Source organism: Leptopilina heterotoma, unplaced genomic scaffold, assembly GCF_015476425.1.
Source record: "Leptopilina heterotoma isolate Lh14 unplaced genomic scaffold, ASM1547642v1 Lhet_57, whole genome shotgun sequence".
In the NCBI taxonomy this organism is placed as follows: domain Eukaryota; kingdom Metazoa; phylum Arthropoda; class Insecta; order Hymenoptera; family Figitidae; genus Leptopilina; species Leptopilina heterotoma.
In genome coordinates, this window is record NW_025111127.1 from 1410817 (window position 1) to 1423256 (window position 12440).

Consider the following 12440-nt stretch of genomic DNA (forward strand, 5'->3'; position numbering starts at 1 on the left):
TTTGAATTTTGAAAATCTGCATCATTTCGCGAAAGTGACAATTTACAAAAGTGTTAACTTGCACAAACGATAATTCACAACAATAACAATTCGTAAAAATTTCAATTCGCTAATGTGGCAATTCGTAAAAAAGACATTTCGCAAAAGTGACAATTTGTAATAATGTCGTTTCGGACAAATGATGATTCATAAAATTGACAATTCGCATAAATGACTATTCGGAAATGTCTTATTTCGAAAAAATAGCAATTCGCAAAAGTGCGTTTTCATAAAAATGTGACTTCGATATAGTGCTTATTCGTACAAAAGATACTTCGAAATAATTCCAATTCAGAAAAGTGACATTTCGTAAAAATTACATTTCGCAAAAGTGACGATTCGTAAAAATGTCACTTCGTACAAATGACAATTGCCTGAATTTAAGGGGAAACATCTCGAAAAGTTATCAATAAAAGTTAAGAAAAATCTATTTTGAGGACCCATGCGCATTTAACACCCCCATGGGTTCACAGATGCACTGAGAAAAATGGATATTAAGCTTTATTATTTAGATATTAATGGTTAATATCTGTGACAGTCAAATATGTAAACATCTTAGATGTTCAAATTTAATATCTACAGATATTGGAAAAAGACTTGTTCAAACATAACCTCACATTTAGAGATTATACTTTTTAACAACTGAGATATTAAACCATAACATCTAGATGATATGCATTAGCATCTTTTCTTGATAGCTAGTATATTAAGATTTTAAATATCCAGTTTTCTCAGTGTGTCGGAATGGACAATGTCCCCTAAATTACATAGTTTTTTTTAGAAAATGTAATTCACATCCTTATTTTTTTTCTTAAGACCATGTTCAAGATGTAAAATGTAAGCAAACCAAAACACTTAAATCGCAATTTTTTAGCACATCCCATTTCACTAAAAATATTAAAATAATAAAATAAAATGAGCACTAAAATAGCACTTTTGACGCATCACAAAAATTAAACTCTTTGACGGAACATCATAGTGCCGTACTCTTATAAGCACCTATACTCTCTAAATCTGAATCAGTGAAAATCCACTGAAGATCATTGAAATTTAACTGAGAATCAGTTACTCTATTCTCGCGATTTGAAACGGTGAAATTTCAGTAAAATTCAATTAAAAATTACTGAAATATCAGTCATTTTTCACTGATTGGACAATTAAATATTGATTATTGAAAATTTTAGTTATTTTTTAAGTGGCCAATCAGTGATAAATGACGGATATTTCAATCATTTTTAACTGATCTTCATTGGAATTTCACTGACAATCAGTGGTTTTTACTGATTCTCAGTTAAATTTCACTGATGAATTAAAGAAAGTTCGTCCTCTGAATTGAAATCAGTGAAATTACTATTGGTCAAACTTATTATTCCTTGACAATTAAACTTTTCACTTCCCGATATTTTGTACGAAACTTTCATTAATTTATTGTATTGTGTGTGTGTCGAAATCTTCTAAGACTTTAATATAAAGTACTTCAAGCGACGCGACGTCAACTTATCTCATCGTGCACCTAAAATTATCAAAACTTTCCAGCAAACTTTTGAGTACCATTACGGCTATAATCATTGTTGATTTCAACCTCCACTTTTTCTAATTTATTGACAGTATCAAAAAAGGATCGCAAATAATCAAGCGTATCACTGCCTTCGTCAATTTTCAAAGACATCAGACTATTTAATATATAGAGACGCATTTCAGGCAAGACACTGCAGTTTCCTGATTAACTGGGCCCATAACCTGTTATAATAAGTTCAGGATATGGCACAAAAATACGAAATAAAACGTGTTTATTTATGTGCAGAAGGATAAAATTTGTTATTTGCGCAAGGGCTGAAATATAAAATCCAACCGACTCATGGCCCCACTTTCTTTAGATTTCCCCCACTACTAAGTTAAACCTCCTGTATCTAGTCTTCTTGGTGCAGTAGTTTCAATTTTAATGTCTTTCACGTAAAGTACTTTAAGCTTGTTTTCAGGCCATACCACTATTTCACCACTGTTCACACATCCCCACCACCTCAGTTACACCTCTTGCTTCTAGTCATTTTGATTTTACCATTAGAGGAGACCATGAAATAGTATAAGGAGACAGATATCCAGTATAGTAGGGTATCAAAATGTGAAAAAAATGAGCTACCCAAAATAACAGCCCATTTGATAAATATGAACCCGTTCCGACGAAGGGTTAAAGTTTAAATGGGATTTAACATGGGTTTGGTCCACTTCTGCAAACTTTGTATTATAACTTTCCCATTTCTTAAAAATTTGACTTGCTACTACGTATTCATATAGTTTTTCGTATGCTGATCACGAATATGATGTCAAAAATAACTTTTGACAGCTACTGATGTCAAAAAAACTGTCAAATTTTAAAAACATGAGAATTTTCACAAATTTTACATTAAATCCTACGAATATTAGTTTCTTGTGATACTTTTAGTTTATGTCTATAGCAATAAAATACACTTTGACAGTTATCACAAAAACGGCTCTGTGGGTAAATTTAGTTCATATATATGAAAATGTAATATACGTTGTCAGCTGTCAAATGAGTTTTCAACTTCTATAAAATAGGTTGTTTTAAGAAGTTCCTAATTAATTTTTATAAATCATTTTTTAAGAAAATTTAGTTTATATCTAGAAATTTAATATACTTTTTCAGTTGACAAAACAGTCAAAACAGCTGTCAAATTTAATTCTTGTAACCATTCTTTCGCTTCGTTTCGTGTGAAACACACAATCGTCGAAAAACACCATTGAAATAGCTTCACTACTTAAATAATATAAATGTTATAAATGTCAACTGCTAAACTATATTACATTTCTAGATATAAACTAAATTTTTTTAAAAAATCATTTATAAAAAATAATTAGAAACTTTTAAAAAAATCCTATTTTATAGAAGTTGGCAACTCATTTGACAGCTGTCAACTGACAAAATAATTAACGACAAAAAGTAATAGTAAGTAATTGTGAAAATTATAATGAAATATTATCCTAAGAAACGGATAAGATTTATAGTTTATGTTGAAATTTTTTAGATTTGTGACCAGAAAATATTTCACAAATAGTAAAAATAAAATTATAAAACAGTTGAAGAATAGAAAATTGATGATATTTAAAGAAATATACTTTATACAATGAAATATGTTTCATTGTATAATAGTTTATTAAACAACAAGGGGAGAAAGGCAGCCATTTTTTTACGGTGATTTTTGTGACACGAGAGGAGTCACAAAAATCGAAACGAGTGTCACAAAAATCATAGTTAACAAATTAAGCTGCCTTTGTTCCCGTGTTACTTACGATACTTTTTATTCCTATAATGCAAAAAAGTGTCGATTTCAGATATCAGAAGTCAATCACTTGAATATGGCGTTCATTTTCTCCCATGGGCAAAAATAACGCATGGGACCAGCTGTTTTTTTTTGCACATGTGAGAAAATGAACGCCATTTTCATATACGGCGGTCGAACAAATGAATGACTTTACTCCCTGCCGTCAGCTATCTAAAAGCGCCATTTTTGTGCATGTGGGATAAAAAAGTTGTTAAATATTGTTAATTTTCAAAGATAATGAAAAGCTCTACCCGCTTGTTTTGTTTTGTTAGAAGTTTCAAATAATTTTGATATGCTATGTTGTTAAGGATTAAATGAAGCAAATGTATATGTATTTTGTAAAAGATTTGATCGGTTTCCATGCAGTTATTCAGACTATTTATACTCACGCAAACCACTGATTAAGAAAGTAGCTGAACAAAACTAACCTACAACAAAAAAAAACATTCATTAGTTCAAGGTACAAGCATTAATAATTTACATATTATCATATATTAATTTTCTATCCTCAAATTATCAAAACAGAAAATATTGATATACCCTTTAATATTGCAAACGTGACATTAACATTAACATTACATTAAAAAAACTATTTGACTCAAATACACCAGAGTGACTTGAATAAGTTGCAAAGTGTCAAATAGTTATGTCGCTGATAGTATCTTTGTCCTATGTTTGTATAAATAAAAGTATTCGGATCCCTTCAATATTTCTAAAGATTACAATATTAGTGATGACATGTTTTTTCTCATAGAGTCGCGTGTAATCGTCCTGATACTTTTATCACATAACATTTATTTAAATAATTTACTTATTATTTGAGTCAAATAAATAGTACATTTTTGATATGTTAATATACAAATATTAGTGATAATCTTTTAAAATAACAAAATTATGCAATTATATGTATAATGTTTGTACAAAGTATTTTGTATATTTTTAGAAGGCAGTACACTGTTGGATAAAAAATAACATTGAAGATATTGAGATTTCATTGTCAACAATCTTTGTAAACCGGAAGTACGCCGTGTGAATGGTAAAAGAAGCATCATTGTGATTTTGTTTGGCTTTGTATAAAGTGACACCGCACGTTTAAGAAGCGCAAATTCAACTTTCAGGTAAAAAATTATTATATATAATTAATCATCCTAAATGAGGTTTTTTAGAATGACAGATGATTCAAAATGCAATACAAATAAATAGATTATTGAAATAAAATTGAATACAAACATTAAATGTAATACATATAGTGTTATAATACGATCCTCGGTCCCAAAATTGCCTTGCAAGTCAGGATCTCGAGAAAAGAGGGGGTAAGAAATCAAAAAGTAATTTTCTACTGTAGCCTCTAGTTTCAACATTTCGAGATCCCTTGATATTATAGGCTTTTGCCCCGACATAGGGGTATATTTTTTTCCTTTCCGCACTCGGTGCACAATGTACTATTATTACACACTAAAATTCACTTTATGCGCTGCTAGCGGTATGTAAAGTAATACTTTAGTACTTTACACACAGTTTTCCGTGTCTCGTGTAGAAATCGCCCTACTTTTCGCCATTTGAAATTGGGCTTTGAACTACAGCAAAGAAAATGCTGACTTATATTCGAAATTTGCGGTACACCAAGTATCTTAATTTCAGTAAAGCACGAAATGATTTCAACTTACATGTATAATAGTCTCCCATATCTTAAATAAAAGTATTTATTTGATTCAATGTAATAATAAAATATTAAAATCTATATAAAATACCAATAACAAGCGTGTTGTATATGTATGCACTTGTTTTAAATCTGTGTACTGTTAATGGTAAAGCTCTTGATATGTCCGACGAGATTGTCAATTAGTTCCACAAAGAGAATAATCAGCATATTCGATGAGAGATACCAAAGAGTCTTTGCCGGAAGTTTACTCAACTTTACGGATATAAAGATTTGACATTACATATACACACTCGATATCATCCGTTTTATGAAAAATAAAGAATATAAATATGTTCTAAAATTAAGTTTTCTTTCTTACATAATATGAGAAAAATTATATACAAAAAAGAATTACACTTCCCTCTGCGTTTTATTTGTCTACTAAGACACACAAGTTACAGGCATCACAGTACCTTTTTTCCACAAAAAAGGTAAAAAGGGGACAAAAATTTATTTGTTTATACAACTTGCATAATTCAAATTTTTTATCATATAGCTTCCATAACATTTTTTAAAAATGATTTGATTTTAATCAAAGTTGCTTTGTTTTTCCTTGACTTTTCCCTGATTTCCAGACAAAATTTTAACTTTTTCCCTAAAGAATATTCTGCGATTCACTCTAAAAATGATTAGATATCTACTCTCTAAATTTGAATCAGCGAAAAGTCGCTGATTCACCAGCCCAGAGTATGCAGCTGATGAAATAGCGTATATACACTGATTTTCCAGCGTATATGCACTGATTTTCCAGCGTATATACGCTGTTTCATCAGCTGCATACTCTGGGCTGGTGAATCAGCGACTTTTCGCTGATTCAAATTTAGAGAGTACTCAAAAAAATGTTCTATAACATTTATTTACGAATTTCTTTAACTGTAAAATTATCCGAAAACAGCAATAACTTCGTTTTTAAAAAAATATTTAATAATTATTATTTTTCCATAAGAATTAAGATTTTCAAAACATAAAAATTCAAATCTTTTTGAAATTCAACAATTATTGTAACTTTTTGAAAATTAATTTCATCATTTCAATTCAACTATTATTTTCTAGAATTATTAACTAAAATTCTTCTTTAAATCAATTATTTACAATAATTTAAAAAAAAATTCTGAGAATTTTCAAATCTATTTGTTTACAATTCAATTTTACGAAATTTCATCGATTATTCGGAAATTCTTCAATAAAATATACATTTCAAAATAAAAACTTTGCACAATTTCAATTAAACTTTTTGAAAAAATTAATTCTACAGAATTTTTAGTTAAAAATATGAAAAATTCAGATTATTATGTGAAATTTTAACTGAAATTGGAAAATTCTACTAGAATTCAATTATTTACATACAAAAATAAATAATTTATATTAAATAATTTAATGTTTCTTAATATTGAATTCTCATAAAGAATGTTATCAACAAATTTTTAAATAATAAATTTCTTTCGACGAGTTATAATAAAATTTTTGGAAAATAATTACATTTTTCGAGGTATTTAATTAAAATTGTACGAAAAATAATTGAAATTCTGCGATGAGATTCACTCTAAATCTGAATCAGTGAAAATTTCACTGATTTCAATTCAGTGGCCCAGTTTTCTTTAATTCATCAGTGGGATTTCACTCAGAATCAGTAAAAAACACTGATTGTCAGCAAAATTCCACTGATTCATCAAAGAAAACTGGGTCACTGAATTGAAATCAGTGAAATTTTCACTGATTCAGATTTAGAGTGTTGATTATTTATGAAAATAATGGAATTATTGTGAAGAAATTTATAAAAAAAATTTGTAAATAATCAAATTCCTGTGAAATTTTTATTATTTTTTGAAAATAATTAAATGTTTGTGTAGAATTTTATTAAATTGTTTTTTAAATAATTGAATTTTTTTGGAAATTTTAGATATTGATTATCATTAAATTTAGGAAAATTTTTGCAAATAATTGAAATTTTGCCAAGATATTTATAAATATTTTCAAAAATAATTGAATTTCGAAGAAGAATTTTATTATTTATAAAAAAATTGACATTTTTACGAGAATTTCTTAAAATTTTTGAATATAATTGAATTTCTGCGAAGAATTTTATTATTTTTGAAAATAATGGAATTTTTGCAATTATTTGAAACTTCTTCAAAATTCAAATTTTTTTTAGTGTTTTTAAATAAAATTCCTCGTTAATTTCTATTTTTTAAAATTGATTTGAAATTAAAAGCTTTTGAAGTTCATCTATTTATGAAAATTGTAAACGAAACTATTTTAAAATTTAATTGATTTTGAAATGTATAAATAAAATTATTTATTAAATAATTTCTAAGTTATAATTTTATGATAGTTCTTCAAGAATTAAGTTATTTAAAAAGAAATTATTGTCAGAAATGGAAAAAATTGAAGGTTTTGTATTAGAATTTTTGTTTTTGTAGAAAAAACTATTAATAATAATATTTTAATTATTTGAATGTTAATTAATTATTTTTCTATAGAGGTCTGTATTCTGTTAAATGAACCACCTTATAATTTATCAAATTCTTTACGATATCTATATTATTTAAATCATTAGCATAAAAAAACATATTTATATTATGTTGTGGTGTTAATAATGTATATCAGAAATAAAACCCACTGAATTCTATATCACTGAGTCTAAATTTTATGATTACACTTTGAAAAAGATTTCAAAAAAAGAAAAACTTGTTTATTTTTGATTAGAAAAAGGTGAAAAAGGGGACAAATCAGCAAAAAGGGGAAAAAGGTGACAAATCGTTAAAAAAAGGTGAAAAAAGGTATAAAATTGAAATAAGGGGACAAAAGGAGAAAAGGGGACCAACTGTGATGCCTGAAGTTACCAAAAGTTTCATGTGCACATATAAATAAATTGAAGTTTTCCGTCAATTTTCTTAAGAATAAAGAGTTTGATCAACACAATCCAAGCCAGTAGCAAAAATGAATTCGATAATGCTGTTATACATATGTAGCATTACTGCAGTAAAACTAGTGCAACATCACAGTACTGTTATCATGTAATGTCACTGTAATATTACTTGTAATATGTGTAATAAAGTGACATTACAGTAATGTTACGTGCTACTTAGGTAACTTATTAACTCAATTAATTTTTATGAATTTGGAGATGACGCCACATTGACGAGTGCATTCACTTACTTAATCAAAATTCTTAATAAAAGTGAAAGAGTGATTGATTCATAAATTTCTTGACTTGAAGAATGGGTTTCAAATGGGCTAGAATAGTGGGTGATAAGGTTCTTTAAATGACGCGGAACGAGTTGATCGTGTTTGAAACCGGTCTTTTTTAAATGAAAATGTCCTGGATGGTTATAATGCATTTACGTTAACAGTATGCAAAGCCTCACATTACTCGATATTTCCAGAATTTGTGCGCATGCACATGTTGCGAGGCACATGTGTTTTCAAGCTGATGATCACTTTTATTTCTCTCCTCACTCAAGAACCTCATCAATTCATGCCTAAGGTTTAGAACTTTCGGATGAACATAAGGCTGAAGTCCGCAATGCTTTAAGGGGGCGATAAAGGTTAATTCTGTGAAAAAAATACATATTTTTAAGAATTTTTTTGGCGATGCAGAGAGAGAGAGAGTTAATTTGTTTTATAAATTTTCATGTAATACTGCAACATTTGAAAATATTTTTCCAAATTTTCATGGCAAAATATTGAGAATTGAGCGAATGAATGTGAACCTTCTCAGGTTCCTCCAAAAAAGTTATTTTGTGGTGTAGGTACGCTGTAACTCACAACAGAATCACTTAAAACAAAAAAATCAAAATACATCTGTTAAAGGAGATGTTTCTTGATATAACTCAGAGAGGATTTTTATTTTTTTATATTTATTTATAGAAAAAGTACTCTTACACTAAACACGCACTTGGTATTTTTATTTTTTAGTAGATACTTGATTTTCCAGTCAAAATACAATACTCAATCAGATGATGTTTTAAATAATTAAAGTGCACAATTTTATCTGCTGTCAAAAACTATTAATTTTTTATTATTTGTGCCATTCAAATATGAAAACAAATTTAAATACAAATTATTGCAACGGTAAACATTCTAATACACTGATTAAAATAGTAAAAATGTTGTCACCACGTGCGTAAAAATTTCGAAGGATTATATTAAAACCTAAGCAAAAAAGTCTGAAAGAATTGACTACACTGAGAAAACTGGAGTATTGGACTAAACATCTGGAGGGACAAATCGTTGATATTTGAGAGTTAGCTATTGGATAACAATCTAAATGTTCAAATTCACCATTGACAGATATTCGTGCCATTTCTCTTGGAGGGAAAATGAGTTTATAACAGAGGGACAAATTAACCATCTTGAGAAATTCCTTCCTTATCCGGCGCGAAATGAATAAATATGGCAACCTAACCCCTAAATTAAATACATAAAATGTCAGAAAAATAATTTCGCGCGCATCAGATCGTACACATTTTCTGCGCAACTTTTAACCCTCAGATATAATGGGAGAGAATATACAAGTAGATTTCCATTATCAATTCAAAATTTATTTTAGAAGGACTATTCAACTCTCTTCATAAGCAAAGGAAACATACACTTTTTTTAATATAATTGAATAACTTAATTTTAAATCCTGGAATAATATTTGTTTCGAAAGGTTCGAAGGAAACAGCAAATTTGAAATACACAGAAAACTCACTTTATGTACAAAAAATAGACACGAGTGACGATAAACAATCGATAAACATTGGAAAACATTTTTAGAAATAATTTTTTAAGCAGGAAAATACATTTGTTTTATTTTTGGGTTGGCTTTATAATTTCATGAGAAATACATATTGGTTTTTTGTCATAGGTATAGGTAAGTTGTTATGTAATATGTGAGCAACACGCACAGAAAGACAGATGTTGTCCTTTCACTTTGGCATTTCACTTTCGCAAGATGTATGCCACCAAAGTTGGTAAGTCTTCGCGAATCAGGGTCAAATCGTCCCACCTACTTTCAGTCTATTTTCCTTTTTTCTTTTTGAAACGATATTACCGATGAAGTACAAGTTTTTTAACGAGTAAAGTTATACGATAATTACGACAAGGACGAGTAAATCTTTCCTGGGAAAATAAAATGCTATCAAAGTTATATAATCAGCTTACGAGCAGCATCATCATCATCATCTTGCTATACCTGGCGTTTCTTTTCAAAAGAGAAAGTTCCGATCTATCACATATTTTAGAATATCTTTACACGTATTATCCCCAATTACGAAAACTTAAATATTAGTCACTAAATTCAAAACATCCTTAAAATAAGTTTCATACATTCACCGAAAAAATTCCTATAGGATCCGTATACAATGAATTGACTAGGTTTCCTGCACTATTAAAGAAAAATATGTCAGGTACAGAAATAGTTTCGGTTATATTACCCATATAGAGGCTATTTATACCGTAGAGGGTAAAGTAGGAAAGGGTAAATTTCTCCTTAAGAAACAGAAGAATAATTAAATTTTCACCTGTGCAGCACAGTATTTCACTTGCGGGGTTATATCAAACAGGGCTCGAACTAGTGAAAATATTTAAAAATACGGACTTTACGGACCAAAAATGAAAAATTACGGACCAATTGCTAACAAAAATATAACTAGCCAGATTCAAATAAAAGAACATTTTACTTGAAACTATAAATTAAAATTTCCATAACTATATAAATATATAACTCCCGAGAAGAAGACTCAGAGTGATCGATTTTTTCATGTTTTATAACAATTAAAAATGACCGAATGATAAAATCATTATCAAATCAATTATTATTTTCAAGAATTTTTAACTAAAATTCTTCTTAAAATCGATTATTTTTAATAATTTTCGAAAAAGTTCTTTGACAATTTTCAAATTCATTTGTTTACAATATTCAATTAATCGTAAATTCTTCAATTAAATATATCTTAGAAAATAAAAACTTCAAACAATGTAAAAAAAATCCGCAATTAAAGTTTCTCAAAAAAAAAAAATTAATTCTACAGAATTGTTGGTTGAAAAATATGAAAAATTCAAATTTTCAAAGATTTTAATCTGAAACCTTTTCAAAATTCAATTAAGTATTTCTAAAAATTTACGCTCTAATGCTTTTAATATTCAATTATAATTTAAAATTTTAACTGAAATCCATTTTTGAAACAATTTTTATGAGAAAATTCTACTAGAATTCAATTATTTAGATACAAAAAAAAACAATTTATTGAATAATTGCTTGTTTCTTAAAATTGAATTCTCATAAAAAAATTTATTAATAAATTTTTAAATAATTGAATTCTTTTAACAAATTTTAATAAAATTTTTAAGAATAATTACATTTTTTCGAGGAATTCGATTAAACTTTGTATTAAAAGTAATTAAAATTCTGCAATGAGTTTTATTATTTATAAAAATAATTGAATTCCTAATAAGAATTTTAATAATTACGAAAATAATTCAATCCCTGTAAAAATTTTGTTATTTATGAAAATTATTGAATGATTGTGAAGAAATTTATAAAAAAAAATTGTAAATAATGAAATTCCTGTGAAATTTTTATTATTTTTTGAAAATAATTAAATGTTTGTGTAGAATTTTATTAAATTGTTTTTTAAATAATTGAATTCTTTTGGAAAATTTTATTAGAATAGTAGATACCTATTAAAAATCATTGAATTGAGGAAAATTTTTGAAAATAATTGAAATTTTGGCAAGAATTTTATTAAAATTTTTTAAAATAATTGAATTTTGGAGAAGAATTTAATTATTTATAAAGATAATTGAAATTTTGACAAAAATTTTATTAAAATTTTTAAAAACAATTGAATTTTTGCGAAGAATTTTATTATTTGAAAAGATAATAATTGAAATTTTGACGAGAACTTTTTAAAAAAAATTAATTCTACAGAATTGTTGGTTCAAAAATATGAGAAATTCAGATTTTCCAAGATTTTAATTTAAAACCTTTTCAAAATTCAATTTTTTCTAAAAATTCATGCTCCAATGCTTTTAATATTCAAATATTATCTAAAATTTCAAAAAATAATTAATTTTCAAATCAGTTTTGATTAGAAAATTCTATGAGAATTCTATTATTTAAATACAAAAATAAATAATTTATTGAATAATTGATTACTTCTTAAAAATAAATTCTCATAAAGAATTTTATCAACAAATTTTTAATTAATTGAATTCTTTTGATGAATATTAATAAAATTTTTATGAATAATTACATTTTTCGAAGAATTCGAATAAAATTGTATTAAAAATAATCAAAATTCTGCCATAAATTTTATTATTTATGAAAATAATTGAAGTCCTAAAAAGAATTTTATTATTTATGAAAATAA

The 12440-nt window shown here is 26.9% G+C and overlaps 1 protein-coding gene across 5 annotated transcripts in view; it reads right to left on the reverse strand.

Annotated features, from left to right (window-relative positions):
• The window catches only part of LOC122508764 (brain tumor protein-like), an 82149-nt gene that overhangs the window by 50530 nt on the left and 19179 nt on the right, over positions 1-12440 (reverse strand). Inside the window, exon 2 of one of the 5 annotated variants that reach the window (XM_043622287.1) lies at positions 3770-3808. The exons of the other annotated variants lie outside the window; for them this stretch is intronic. The gene's annotated coding sequence lies outside the window, so the exon portion shown is untranslated. The remainder of the gene's footprint in view (positions 1-3769; positions 3809-12440) is intronic. 5 annotated transcript variants of the gene reach the window in all.